The 15,509-nt window shown below is 46.7% G+C and overlaps 1 protein-coding gene across 2 annotated transcripts in view; it reads right to left on the reverse strand.

The window, feature by feature from the left end:
- SCAPER (S-phase cyclin A associated protein in the ER) overlaps nt 1-15,509 on the reverse strand; it is a 3,246,499-nt gene that overhangs the window by 1,003,565 nt on the left and 2,227,425 nt on the right. The gene's annotated exons all lie outside the window — the stretch shown is intronic.

The following is a 15,509-nucleotide window of genomic DNA, read 5'->3' on the forward strand; positions in this document are numbered from 1 at the left end:
CAGCAAAGGGATAAAATGAATTACCAGCAATGAACAGTTTAATTTTAACGTGTAAAATGAACGTGTCACATGAATATATGATTTTCTGTAAATAATCTGAGTTTCTGAAAAACTATTGATGACTAACTTTGGTAGTGGTACAAAAGAGGGGTACCCAAAACAGTCACTGGGACCTGGTGTTCGGGTTCTTTTTACCAGTGCTGGTGTTTTTTCTTTAAGCCAGTATTTTTTAACTGCTTTGGGGACGAAAAAACAGCAGAAGGTGCATTTTCAGGCGCGGACACTGTAGACAGTAAGTTTCACACGCTTCGGGAGTTTACAGTGCCTAAAAACGTCCACAGAGCAACGGCCTCCAAAAATGAGACAAGTCTATTTGAGAGGCAACGACCTACCTGCAATACAATACTTGCATATACCAACATAAAAAGCAATTGTCACAAAAGAAACTTTAAAGCTTAATTTTTATTATTGCTTTCCTGCTTTCCTGGCACTAATTACAGGTTAGAGGTATGCCAAATTAGAAACGACTATTTTTAAAGTATTTATTACCTGCAACGGTAACACGATTTCAAAATTATAAAACGAAAATGCCACTAATTAACGAAGTCTACCTGGCCCAAAAAAATAAGTTACAAAAAATATTTTTCAACAATCTGCCAACCTGAAAATATGGTAAATAGCAAGCAGTCTTGATACAAACTTTGCAAAACATTAAAAAACTCCAGAACGGTGAAATATCGATCACTATTCAGCAAACAAACACTTCAAACAACATCTTTGCACTTTCGTTTTTCAAATGCACCTACTTCAAGGTTTCGCACAGTAGGCCATTTTTTAAGTGATACTAAAATGAGTGAGTGTATTTTAGTTCAGCACCTGTTCCAAATATAAAGGCTAGAGGAAGACAGTGCTAAGTGCAAGCCTGGAGGTAGGGTGAGATAACCTGAGGCTACTGCACCTCCTAAGTGCTGCCAAGCGCACAGTGACAAACCAGGAACACACCATCCTTCTCAACCAGCCCATGTTGTTATGACCCAGCTGACAGCGAAGGGACGCTTTAACATGAACCATCACAGGAGATGGAATAGACTGCTTCCATATTTTGGAGTATTTTACAATAAATGCAAAGTCACATAAGAGTATCTAATAAAAGTTACTCATATTATCTATCAGGCCGAATGAAACATTTAATTGTTTATTAAAACGAAAGAGGGCAGTTTATGAAAAACAAATCAGTTGTATAAAATGGTCAACATCACTAATCCCGTGCCCCCACTCCCCCCATAGAATAGGCCAAGTGTGCAATGTAGGACTTTATCAGAGACAAGTTGTCTTCTTCAACGGTTGAGGAATGGTGAGAGCAGGCCCAGCAAGTGACACCCACTTGAACGCCAGTCCTGAAACCCATACCTGTAAAGTGAAAAAAACATCAGGATATTTTTCCCTTATATTTATGATTTTATGGGTAATCAAGGGAGGGCGCGTGGCATTTTGATAATATCGCACAGTCATAAGACTTTAGCAACAGGTGGGTTCCCGCCCTCTCTCAAACAACTGCCTTCCCAGCACCATGCTTCAAGTCTTCTATCTTTTCCTACATGATTCCGACAACAACCCGAGCAGGCGTGAACAAGAATTTTTTTTGAATCATTTGATAACCAAGCCTCATCGTCCGCAAATAGGATTGTAACTCGGAGCCGCACTATGCCGCCAGGATTTTAAGGAGAAAGAGATGGCTAGTCAGGAACACGTGTGCATTCGAATCATCACTCGAAGAGCTATGCCTTGCTATTAAGAGGGGCAGACTTTAATGTCATGTGGGTGGCCCACGGTAAAAAACACATTGGGTACCGAAAATAGTCCAGACAATGAAGACGGACTTTGTGAACAGAATAAGTGCCAAGTATCCATATTGAATAACTCATATTTTGTTATTGACTACTTCCAGTGCGTTCACAGTACTGGGATCTTTGGGACAAATTCACAAAGCTCATTTTAGGAGTTGCAAAGCTACACACCTCAGTCGATTTCTGATTCACAAAAATCTTCAGGCGAAGGTATGGGAATCAACACAATCATACACACTTGTGCTTAACCTAGTGTTTTTTTGTTCCCAGAATATCTGCTGGTTTACAGACAAAGCTATCGCATATTAACATTTTTTCCAGTGCTTGAAAAATATTTTCCAGATTGAAAAATCCCTTCTACAATACACCCATAAACTCAGGGTCTTATTCATCCAATTAGCACACACACCAGATTTTTTATTGGCCCTTAAATTAAGGGTGCAAACGCGGAGTGAAAATCACTGGGAAAGTTTGTAAACACCTTCCAAGTTATGACTTTGTGGGTGTTGCACCCATGTCCCCACCATCAACCTTATTTATAAAGTTTTATATAGCACAAACAAGATCCCGAAGGAAATCAGAGCGGTTTATAATAGGCAGGACGAGAGGCCAAGAGGGTGTTAAAAACATCAATTGGGGGGGGGGGGGGGGGAGAAGATAATACAGTAAACAGGTGTCTGCATGTGGAATAAAAAAAAATAAAAAAAGCAGAAGAGAAGATCCATTATAGATGGAGGTACCACGGTGATAAGAAAAAGTCAGCTGAATTAAGTGTGCCTCCTCCCCTTACGGTAAGAATTTGCTCATTAGGAATCTTTAGGCTTCCAATTTGAACGCCATCACCGAGGAGAGACTGCGTACTTCCGGTGGCAGAGAGTTCCATATGTTTGGGCCAGCACCGGAGAAGGCTCGGTGACAAATTCTCTTTTTGTTAAGGACAAGAGGTTTCAAGAGGAATGTTGAGGCGCTTCTTGATGCCCTCGCCCCACAAGATAGTTCAAGTTTTTGCGCCAGTTCTTAGGAGTATTGAGGTGAAGGACTTTTTGCGCCAGGACTGCAATCTTTAGCTGAATTCGGGCTTCATAGTGTAGCCAGTTGAGATTTAAGGACTGGGGAAATGTGCAAGTTTCTTTTGGCGCCTGTAACCAATCTAGCAGCTGTGTTTAATGAGGCCCTTTGTGGGGCTAAGGTGTATTTGGGAAGGCCATAGAGAGTAGCACTGCCATAGTCTAACCTTGGCAAGACAAGCGCTTGGACCACCTGCTTGAAATCACTTAGAGGGAGGAACGGTTTGATATTTCTGAGGGTTCCTATCAAGTGGTTTGCTCCCTTACATACATTGCTGATATGAGTCTTCATATTCAGGTGCTTGTCTACGGTGACTCCGAGCGATTTGGCTGAGTCAATGATGATCGGAGTGCAGTGAGGTGAGTCAGTCAGAGATCTAGCTTGGGGATGTGGTTCGGGGGGGAAATGAACATGAACTCAGTTTTGGAGGCGTTGAGTAGGAGATGGTTCTCAGTTAACCAATTTTGAGTAAACGTGAGTATCGATGTGAGAAGTTGGCCTGGTAGGGGATGTTTCCAATTCTGGAACCACCTACTACCTGACCAAACAATCCCCTTATGGTGTCTGGTTGTAAGTCAACCTTATTAGACAAGCTATCCTAGTGGTAGCATGGACTAAGCAGCCTAAAGGCTTAACTTAAGAGGTCGTGTTAAGCGAGCTGTTTTACCACATACAATCCTGTAATACCAAATGAAAGGACACCACACAAGTATATATTATAAAAATATATGTGTTTATTACTAAAAACAATCCCCAGTATTCTTTATGAATAAAGGGGCACAAGCGTTAAATCAAAAGCACTGTTTAAACATACAAAGTTGCACAATTATGGATGAGGGCAGGGGGCCACTCAAACCATATACTAAACAAGTGGTATAAGAGAGGCCACTCGAACAGTGGTTAGGCCTAGGGCCTAGGGAATCGCTGGGAGCAGTCAGGACAAGCAATGCTGAAGTCGGGAATGGCCCTCGGGATTCGGGAGATGTGCGGAAAGCGCACGCATGCACCAATGTTAACCAATGGTGCGTAAAAGTCAAATAGTTAAAGTTTAAGGACACTTCCGCTGAACCTAGAGGAACAAAACTTAACACACAGACCCTAGAGGTGTGCACCAGTGTGGGAACACCGGCGGAGCAAAGTTACCTCACCCACAGGAAGTGGGTGCACAGGGTCGAAGTGGCGTCGGGTTTTGACACGCAGGCTCTTGGTGCTTGAAGCTGAAAGGGCTGCAGGCAGGGTGAAGACGAAGTGTCCGGTGGAGTCCAAGGGTGGACTCAAGTTGTAGAGTACCTGAAAGCAGAGGGGACAGAGTCTGGGTCACTCAGCAGTGACCAGGGTGGAACCAGGACGGAACCAGGCAATGTCGGGCGCAATCAGGTGGTCGTCGAGGCGCTTCTCTTCGCTGTCACGTGGGCTCTGGGGCATCTGCGACGTCCAGGAGCAGGTCACGATCTGTCCCACGCAGGCTCTCACCGTCGGTGCAGTCGGCTTCCGGTTTGGAGCAAACAAGCCTTGGTAAGAGCAATCCACGCGGGATTGGAAGATGGCGTCTCACTCGGACCAGGAAGGTCAGAGTCGGGGCTCCCTTTCAGGGGAGCTGGTGTGGATCTGGAGCAACCAGAATCACGAGTCTTCTTTTGTAGTTCGTCGGCACAGGGACCACAAGCCAGCTGGCAAGTGACCGGGCCAACGCGTTGAGCCAAATCGTGCCAAAGGGCCCCACGCAGCACTCGTCGAGTGTGGAGGGCTGAACTTCGGCTCAGGAGTAGCTCAGGGTGGGGGCTTCTCAAACCCCGGTGTACAGCTTCGAGGGTCACTCGTGGGCTGCACGGTCAGCGTCTCGTGGTCACTTCAAGATGGCGTGCCCCACGCTTCCGGTCGCCTCCACGGGTCTCAGCTTTGCATGGACTGTGGATCGGGCTGTTAGAAGCTGGGCAGGCTTGATCTCGTCGATCTCAGTCGCTCGAGTTCCGGCGGGAACTGCAACTAAGTAGACGTCGAGGGCTGGATGGTGCCTGCTGCTGCAGGGTGGTCACTCCTTGACCACAAGGGAGATTCTTCGGGCTTCCACGTTGAGATGGAGGGCGAAGGGTCCAGAATATCGTTTCAAATGTTTCTTCCAGGAAATCTGATGTGCATTGGCACTGCTCCCACTCTTATTCGAATCTGGTGGGCGTGATTACCTGCTAGGTCCCCTCCTATGGGTGGGACCCAGGAAGTGGGTGGATACACCCCCTTCCTTTGATCCAGGCCGCCCTGGCACGAGGGCTGGAGTGCCCCAGAACCGGTTTGGCCGGATTATGCAAGGGGCAGCCTTGTGCGCCCCAGGCAGCGTCTGGTTTCTTTCAAACCTCCCTGCTACAATACACTATCTCCTGTCTGGAGGGCGGTGACACCCTCCTGTGACAGGAAACCCTTTGTCCAGGACCCCCTTGACTGGGTTTCGGTCAGCTCCAGGGGTCCAGACATTTGTCTGTGGCAGAGGCATCCATTTTGTGGATCTTAAGGCCTTTGGAGAAATCAACCGCATTAAAGTAAAGTAACATGTCTTACCCCTCTAGAGGGGTGGAATGCCATCCCCGTCGCCAGAACTGGCGAGGGGATGGTATTCCAAAGCGTATGACACCTTACACGACATGTTTTGATAAAGCCAAACCAGAGTTGCTAAATAACCGCGAGGATTATAAGGCACTTAATAGTATATGGTATGGCATTATCCTGAAACAGCTTAGGGATTTGTTCCCGACGGCTGCAGACAGGCTCAGCTCATGCTAGAGCTCCATCTCACATAAAAACCAAGCACCCAGCCTCCAGGATTGGTGAGGCCTGTCTATAGGAGTGGCTCACAGGTTTACATGTGTCCAGATATAGGTTTAGACATAGGTATACTATATCTAAGCAAGGGGTGTGTACACCACCTTACCCCAGCTGAGTGATCAGCCAGTTGTGTCAATTTAAGAACCAGCCAGGGGTGGCAAAAGATATGCTGCAGCCCCTGGTAGGCCTTAGTGGCTCCTGTGCCCTGTGCACCTATAGTGCATTCTACAGGGGCTGACAAGGAGTCCATTTCCAATTGGTATGTACCTAGGGTACATGGAATCCATTTTACAGAGAGAGCAGATGGCCTGGGGCCCTGATTAGCAGGGAACCAGGTCAACTAAGTCAAAAAACCAGCTAAACACAGGCAAAAAAATCTGGGGTAACCATAGTCAGGTAGCCACCTTCCTACATAACCCCCCCCCAAACGAAAGGAGATAAGGCTATCCTTGGCCAGGTAAGCCTATATTGCCTGAGTGGCCATATAAGGAAGTACCTGCACTAGCATGGGTACCCCCTGTCTCATGGTCCACTAAGCAGTCCCTCACCCTTTGGGTATTAGAGGGTCTCCACCATAGGGAATCACTACCTTGGGTGTGTTTATGCAAAGTTAAAGGCTGGTTTGGATATGGAGTATTGAAGTGAGGCTCTACTAATTTAGGGCTTAGCTTCCTCCAATTATCTTCCACCATGTGTGCCTTTCTTTCTTTAACTGAGTTGCACTGTGCTCTCAGGGTCAACCTCTGGCTACCTAAAGCTGGAGGCTGGGTCCCTCTGTTTGGCTTGCTGGAGGGACAGTTCAGGTTTGGGCCCTTTGGGTCCCAGGTTTGGCTGTGCCCAACAGAATCCATCTGGGGGAGGTCCCTAACTGTTTTTAAGGGGGCTCCCTCAGGAGTTTTTAAAGTTTTCACCTTACTAGGGCTACTAGTTTTGGTGCACCTAATCTTTTGATGGGGGTGCTTTATTTGACAGGGGGCCCTCTGGGTCTCACTGTCCTTCTTGTCCTCTGCAGCCCTGGGCTGGCTAAGGCAAGGGAGAGAGGGGCAGGTTACCTGCTCCAGACTGGGTCCCACCTGAGAAGGGTCCACTGACATCAGAGGTTCTGTCAGGCTAGGCCCAACCACCTCTGGGGCAGTTCCTTCATCAGGGGTAAGATCAGTTCCCTGAGGAGGCTGATCCTGTCCTAAAGTCTGGTGAGGGGGAGATTTCTCTTCCTCCTCCATGCTCTCAGTTTGTGTGGAGTTATCCATCATTTCAGGTTTCACAACACACGTGTCAGTTTGAGTTTGGGCTGTGGCCATCACAGCCCCACCAACCTTTTCAGGAGGAGACTCAGTTTGGGTTTCTGCTGTTATCATAACAGCTTTGCTATTCTGTTCAGGAAGAGCTTTTGCTAAAGATGGGGCAGGGAGTATCTCCGCCCTACCAACCTTTTCAGGAAGGACATCTTGAATTGGGGCTGTAGCCATTACAGCCCCACTAACCTTTCCATTGGAATTTACCATTCTAGAATGGATTTCCTGTTCAACCCCAGCCCAGGCTGAGATTTCTAAATCATTACCCAGTAGACAGTCTACAGGCAAGTTTGGGGACACTGCCACTCTCTTTGGGCCAGTGACACCTCCCCAGCTGAGACTTACTACTGCCATGGGATGATTTGTTTGGATGCCATCAATGTTTATTACCTGGTATGTGGCACCAGGTAAAAGTTGCTTAGAGGGGACTATGCCATCAGCCACCATGGTGATGCTAGCCCCTGTGTCTCTAAAAGCTTCAACTCTTAAACCATTGATGATGGGTTCTTGTCTATACTTGCTCAAAGTATTTGGGCAAGCAGAGAAGTTGGCAAACCCCATGCCAGCCTCATAAACAAGATCATTGGGTGATGGGGACCTGGATAGGCCAGGGTCCACCTGATTTCCAAAAGTAAACCCACCCAGATTCCTGGGTGTGCTTCCACTTCCTGGGGGATTACTGCTGACAGTAACAGGAGGTGTTGAAGCTGGCTTTGGAGGTATATTTTCTTTATTGTTATTCTTGGGACAACAGCTGTCTGTTTTGTAATGCCCCACCTGTTTACAGGGATAACAATAGGGTTTTTTCTCAGTTGAAGAAGTGTCTTGGGACCCACCCCCATCCTTGGAGTTTTGGGGCCCTGGGGAAGTCTTTTCTTTACTTTTATCCCCACCCTTATCTTGAGGCTTGGTAGACTCCTTCTTCTGGTTACTGTCCTGATTCTTAGGCCTAATCCTGGTTCTGACCCATTTGTCTGCCTTCTTTCCCAATTCTTGGGGAGAGGTCAGATCAGAGTCTACCAGGTGCTGGTGTAAGAGCTGGTTCTGACAATTACTTAGGATCTGCTCCCTCATAATCAAATTATACAATCCTGTAAAGTCATGTACTTTGCTGCCATGTAGCCAACCCTCCAGAGCCTTAGTAGCACAATCTACAAAATCAGTCCAGTCCTGAGTCTGTGTCTTCTGGGTATCTCTGAACTTCAACCTGTACTGTTCAGTGGTTAAGCCAAACCCATCTATCAGAACACTCTTCAGGACTTTGTATTTGTTTGCATCCTCATGTCTGACAGTGAGGAGCTTGTCCCTCCCTTTCTCTGAAAAGGAGTACCATAAGATTGCTGCCCACTGTTCCTCAGGAACCTGCTGTACCATGCAGGCTCTCTCAAGAGCAGTCATCCATTTGTGGATGTCATCCCCTTCTTTGAAGGGGGGCACAATCTTTGTCAGGTTTCTACTATCATAGGACCTGGGTTTTTCTCTTGGAAAATTGCTGCCACCAGTGACATCTAAGCCACTTAATTTCTGCTCTCTTGCCAAGGCAAGTCTAGCTTGAGCCAAGGCTACCTCCTCCCTCTCTATCTGGAGTTTGACAGCCCTCATTCTGGCCCTATGCTCTAACTTTTGAGAAGCATTCATGCCTCTCTGTGATTCCCTGGAGGCACTAGAAAGATGAGAGTCTCCTGAGGGAGATCTCACTCTTCTGTTGCCTGGGGGAATCATATGTTGGGTTCTGGGGAGGTGCTGGCCCTCTCCATTCCCCAGTAGGTCCAAGTTGGCCTGGCTAAGCCTACCAACTGGAACCTGGCTACCCTGATCCTGTACTTCTAAGTCCTCAACCTCTGAGTCCTCATCCAAGTCATCATCATCCTCCTCTTCAGGGGGATCAACTGCAGGGGGGTTCCCTCCAGTTCCTGTATCTAGGGAAGCTGCTTTTGCCCTCTCTAAGTCATCCTGTTCTAGGAGTCCTATCAGGATTAGGCAGGTGGGGCTTCTGCCCCTTTTTAACCCTCTTGCTTTGCACAAGACAGTCAAGTCTCTGCGGGTTAGTTTGTCATATCCAGAAGTTGCCTGGGTAGGGTCAACTGTCACAGGACTAGACCCTGAGGCCTTTCCTGTGTCGGACATGGTTACTAGTGAGGTGTAAGTGGTGCACTTACCTACACTAAGTGTTTTCCTACTGGACCTTGCTAGTGAGTTGTAGTCAGGGGTGTGCTACTCCCTTCAACCTACAACTACTAAGTTCAGTAGAACTTAATATGCTAAGCTTTTGATTTTATATGTACCTAGAGGTACTTGATGTGATCTTTCAATTTGATATAAAGATTGCAATGGTAAAACAACAGCAAGCTCAAATCCGCACCGCTGCTCACCAATGTGAGAAGTTGGCCTGGTAGGGGATGTTTCCAATTCTGGAACCACCTACTACCTGACCAAACAATCCCCTTATGGTGTCTGGTTGTAAGTCAACCTTATTAGACAAGCTATCCTAGTGGTAGCATGGACTAAGCAGCCTAAAGGCTTAACTTAAGAGGTCGTGTTAAGCGAGCTGTTTTACCACATACAATCCTGTAATACCAAATGAAAGGACACCACACAAGTATATATTATAAAAATATATGTGTTTATTACTAAAAACAATCCCCAGTATTCTTTATGAATAAAGGGGCACAAGCGTTAAATCAAAAGCACTGTTTAAACATACAAAGTTGCACAATTATGGATGAGGGCAGGGGGCCACTCAAACCATATACTAAACAAGTGGTATAAGAGAGGCCACTCGAACAGTGGTTAGGCCTAGGGCCTAGGGAATCGCTGGGAGCAGTCAGGACAAGCAATGCTGAAGTCGGGAATGGCCCTCGGGATTCGGGAGATGTGCGGAAAGCGCACGCATGCACCAATGTTAACCAATGGTGCGTAAAAGTCAAATAGTTAAAGTTTAAGGACACTTCCGCTGAACCTAGAGGAACAAAACTTAACACACAGACCCTAGAGGTGTGCACCAGTGTGGGAACACCGGCGGAGCAAAGTTACCTCACCCACAGGAAGTGGGTGCACAGGGTCGAAGTGGCGTCGGGTTTTGACACGCAGGCTCTTGGTGCTTGAAGCTGAAAGGGCTGCAGGCAGGGTGAAGACGAAGTGTCCGGTGGAGTCCAAGGGTGGACTCAAGTTGTAGAGTACCTGAAAGCAGAGGGGACAGAGTCTGGGTCACTCAGCAGTGACCAGGGTGGAACCAGGACGGAACCAGGCAATGTCGGGCGCAATCAGGTGGTCGTCGAGGCGCTTCTCTTCGCTGTCACGTGGGCTCTGGGGCATCTGCGACGTCCAGGAGCAGGTCACGATCTGTCCCACGCAGGCTCTCACCGTCGGTGCAGTCGGCTTCCGGTTTGGAGCAAACAAGCCTTGGTAAGAGCAATCCACGCGGGATTGGAAGATGGCGTCTCACTCGGACCAGGAAGGTCAGAGTCGGGGCTCCCTTTCAGGGGAGCTGGTGTGGATCTGGAGCAACCAGAATCACGAGTCTTCTTTTGTAGTTCGTCGGCACAGGGACCACAAGCCAGCTGGCAAGTGACCGGGCCAACGCGTTGAGCCAAATCGTGCCAAAGGGCCCCACGCAGCACTCGTCGAGTGTGGAGGGCTGAACTTCGGCTCAGGAGTAGCTCAGGGTGGGGGCTTCTCAAACCCCGGTGTACAGCTTCGAGGGTCACTCGTGGGCTGCACGGTCAGCGTCTCGTGGTCACTTCAAGATGGCGTGCCCCACGCTTCCGGTCGCCTCCACGGGTCTCAGCTTTGCATGGACTGTGGATCGGGCTGTTAGAAGCTGGGCAGGCTTGATCTCGTCGATCTCAGTCGCTCGAGTTCCGGCGGGAACTGCAACTAAGTAGACGTCGAGGGCTGGATGGTGCCTGCTGCTGCAGGGTGGTCACTCCTTGACCACAAGGGAGATTCTTCGGGCTTCCACGTTGAGATGGAGGGCGAAGGGTCCAGAATATCGTTTCAAATGTTTCTTCCAGGAAATCTGATGTGCATTGGCACTGCTCCCACTCTTATTCGAATCTGGTGGGCGTGATTACCTGCTAGGTCCCCTCCTATGGGTGGGACCCAGGAAGTGGGTGGATACACCCCCTTCCTTTGATCCAGGCCGCCCTGGCACGAGGGCTGGAGTGCCCCAGAACCGGTTTGGCCGGATTATGCAAGGGGCAGCCTTGTGCGCCCCAGGCAGCGTCTGGTTTCTTTCAAACCTCCCTGCTACAATACACTATCTCCTGTCTGGAGGGCGGTGACACCCTCCTGTGACAGGAAACCCTTTGTCCAGGACCCCCTTGACTGGGTTTCGGTCAGCTCCAGGGGTCCAGACATTTGTCTGTGGCAGAGGCATCCATTTTGTGGATCTTAAGGCCTTTGGAGAAATCAACCGCATTAAAGTAAAGTAACATGTCTTACCCCTCTAGAGGGGTGGAATGCCATCCCCGTCGCCAGAACTGGCGAGGGGATGGTATTCCAAAGCGTATGACACCTTACACGACATGTTTTGATAAAGCCAAACCAGAGTTGCTAAATAACCGCGAGGATTATAAGGCACTTAATAGTATATGGTATGGCATTATCCTGAAACAGCTTAGGGATTTGTTCCCGACGGCTGCAGACAGGCTCAGCTCATGCTAGAGCTCCATCTCACATAAAAACCAAGCACCCAGCCTCCAGGATTGGTGAGGCCTGTCTATAGGAGTGGCTCACAGGTTTACATGTGTCCAGATATAGGTTTAGACATAGGTATACTATATCTAAGCAAGGGGTGTGTACACCACCTTACCCCAGCTGAGTGATCAGCCAGTTGTGTCAATTTAAGAACCAGCCAGGGGTGGCAAAAGATATGCTGCAGCCCCTGGTAGGCCTTAGTGGCTCCTGTGCCCTGTGCACCTATAGTGCATTCTACAGGGGCTGACAAGGAGTCCATTTCCAATTGGTATGTACCTAGGGTACATGGAATCCATTTTACAGAGAGAGCAGATGGCCTGGGGCCCTGATTAGCAGGGAACCAGGTCAACTAAGTCAAAAAACCAGCTAAACACAGGCAAAAAAATCTGGGGTAACCATAGTCAGGTAGCCACCTTCCTACAATCGAGTTAAGGGAGATGATGCTTTCCGGGGAAGAAATTTTCAGATAGAGTTGTGTGTCGTCGGCATACATGTGGATGAGAATGTTCGTGGAGTTTAGTGCGTTAGCTAGAGGTTCCAAGAAAATGGTGAAGAGGATAGGTGAAAGGGGGGATCCTTGGGGGACCCCCATGAGTACTGGAGAGGGCTGAGAGAGAGAATGCTTTGCCTTGACTCTTTGTATTCGATGATGAAGAAAGGATAAAAACCATTGAAACACCCGATCGAGAAATCCATTCTGTTTTGTAGGATGGATAGGAGGATGTCATGATTAACTGTGTCGAAAGCTGAGGAAAGGTCAAGAAGGACAGTAGGCAGGATTCATTTTTGTCTAGCATTTTCAAAATGTCATCCATAAGGTGTGTGAGGGCCGATTCGGTGCTGTGTCCCTTCCGAAAACCGATTGATGCTGGTCAATAATTTGGTAAGTCTCTATGTGAGCACAGAGTTGGGATTGCACACATTTTTCAAGGAGTTTCGCTAGGGTGGGGATGTTGGAGATAGGACGGAAATTATTGAGATCAGATTTGTCAGCATTGTATTTTTTTAGAATGGGTGACACCTGGGCTGCTTTTAGGCAGTCGGGGATCGAGCCTTGAAATAGGGAAGCGTTTACAATCCTGGTCCAGGTGGGGATGAGAGCGCTCTTGATTTCCTTGAAGATGGCCGGAGGCAATGGGTCACTAAAGTGGCTGGACGGGTTAATAATCTGGAGAATTTTTTCAATGTCTCTTTCACTAAATGGGGAAAAGGTGCCCCAAGATGCATTGCTCTTGGCTATCTATTCAGAGAAGTCATGGGGTGAGGCCGCAATAGAGGAGGGCAATAGAGCCTTCTTTGAGGCTAGGTCAGTGGAGAGGAGTTGTGATATCTCTGTGAAGAAAACTGCAAATTCCTCACAGGAGGGTGGGTTGCCACTTGGATCTGAGAGGTTTGGACTGTTAACAGATTGCTGTTTGACCAATTCGAAGCGTTTCCTGGGGCGTTTTGCTGCTTGGTCTAGTTGTAGTCTGAAATAGTCAGACTTGGCTCTCTTGACTTGTTCATTGTAGAGGCTCCTGATATCTCTCAGGAGTTTTATTTAGTCCGAGGAGGGATTGGATCAACATGAGCGTTCAACTGCTCTAAGGTTGCGAACCTTAAACATAATACCTTGTTAATCTGATATTCTTTTATCTTTTCCATCGCTTTATGACCCATCTGTCGACGTAAATGTCTGTGAATCTGGCCCTATTATTTGCACCCAAAGATGGTATTTTATGAATATAGTGCCACAGCTTTGACACTGCATGGGATTAAAAGTATAAGCTATCAACACCGAAAAACCAAAAGCAAGCTCGACTTTCCAGGAGAAAGAACCTTGTAAAACATTTTCAAACAAAAATTCACAAGCAAAAATATAACCCACTTTTTGAACAGCCTTGTCATCATCCAAATGGCCCGTGGCCAGAGCGGCTATGACCTCTTCCTGCCAACCAGTGAGTATGCAGAATCAAAACGACATGAAAGCTAGAGAAAAACTCGTAATAAGTAACTGACTAAATTAGCGGACCTCCATCAGAGTGTCAAATATAGCTTGAAATAACTGTTTGGATGAACAAACACAAAAAACTAACATAAGAGTTTCATATGATCTTTGAACCTATTGTTACAAAATGTCAACAATAATATAGGCACTTATGAGATGTTAATGTTTTACCTAAACTTTAGTGCTCCCATGAATCCTGGTTGCATCCCCCTTGAAGCACTCTCCTTGAATTTCCTTGGTTCCGAATGATTTCAAAACCAAAATTTCCTTTGAGTTATTTCTTGAATATATTCATTCATTCCAAATATTGTGTTATCTCCTTTTCATTTATATATTTATTGCTGAAGCAGGCATATAATCATATAATCATCTCCCCATTATAATAACCTCCAATGCATTTCGAGCATATCCTGTTCTTCATCTGGGAGAACATTTCTGAAAATTGAAATGGGAACGCTTAATGATACAAGATAGAATGAGGTTACAACATCTGCAGCATTTCTAAGTTGTCAATAATCTGAAAAGTGTTAATAAGTTCCAAAAGTGCAAATAGAGTGAGCGGGTGAAATGGAGCTACCCTAAAGTGAAACCGTTCGATGTGCGCATGGGTCACATGCTCATGCAAATAGTAACGGAGTGTGTCTTTAAGAGCTGATTATTGACGACTCGTATCTGCAAGAAATGTACAGACATTGAGCATGAGAGTGACATCCTGTGCTGGGTGCAATAAACTGTGCACATTTAATTCCCCAGAAACCGCTATGGGCCTAATCATTCACAAAGTTTTAAATTACAGGCTGAACGCGATGCGTACAATTAGGCTATATTAGTATAAATCAGGATTCCCTTCTCGCGCTGAATCGAAGGAGCGCTTTAGCGTTTCAAAAAAGCTGTTATGTGCCCCACTTACTTCTAGACCGATCTCGGTAGTCACTTGGTAGAAGATTTGTTCCGAACGGTATATCCCGGTTGTGTTTACTCCTCTCGAAGTTATCGATCGTATGTGAGACACAAACAATATCACGCGGTGCAAAAAAAGTAAACAGCGAGAGATGGACTACTGTTGTGTGTCCTAATGGCGGATATCTTTGAGTGTGTTGATTGTCAAAGTGAACCAAAATAAATATCAAACTGAACCCAAAAAAAACCCCATAAGTATAAAGGAATATAATGGGAATGTTGAGAAGGAACAGATAAACAGAATCAAGTGAAGATGAAAGATGGTTTCACTGCAATATGCAAATAAACAACATGTGTGTAAATATGACTGGGCATTGACATAATATTAACAGGTAGCAACCCGAACTGTCCCTGGGTGCAAAACCACTTATCCTGTACTGAAAGGTAACAGGCATATTCAATTCTTTCATTGAGTCCAAATGGTTTCTGTGATTGGAGCTTCATTGCTGTGTTTCTATCTAGGACCCTAATTCTATATTCCCGATTTATGCCCTTATATGGCTATAATAAATTATATCCTTATGGAGGCATAAGAATCATATCCATATTTAGTAATAGCCCATGCAGTCCAAATACGGCAAGGCTACTCCCCAAGACTCCTAGAAAGTACAACGCGTTCTTTAAACAAACCAAGCCTGCAGCAGCCCGGGAAATCCCCCTGCTCTTGTTTTGATTTGCACAAGAACTCCTAGAATCAGGAAAGAACTGTTAGTTCTTAGTGACGTCTTATGTCCAACCTTACGTCAAACCCGGCACCTTTCAGGTATAAATATACCAACGTTGCCTTAAGCAAACACACGGTGGTTTGGAGCAGAGCGACTATCTACTTGCCCGGAA

This window comes from Lissotriton helveticus, chromosome 3_2 (assembly GCF_964261635.1).
Source record: "Lissotriton helveticus chromosome 3_2, aLisHel1.1, whole genome shotgun sequence".
NCBI lineage: Eukaryota > Metazoa > Chordata > Amphibia > Caudata > Salamandridae > Lissotriton > Lissotriton helveticus.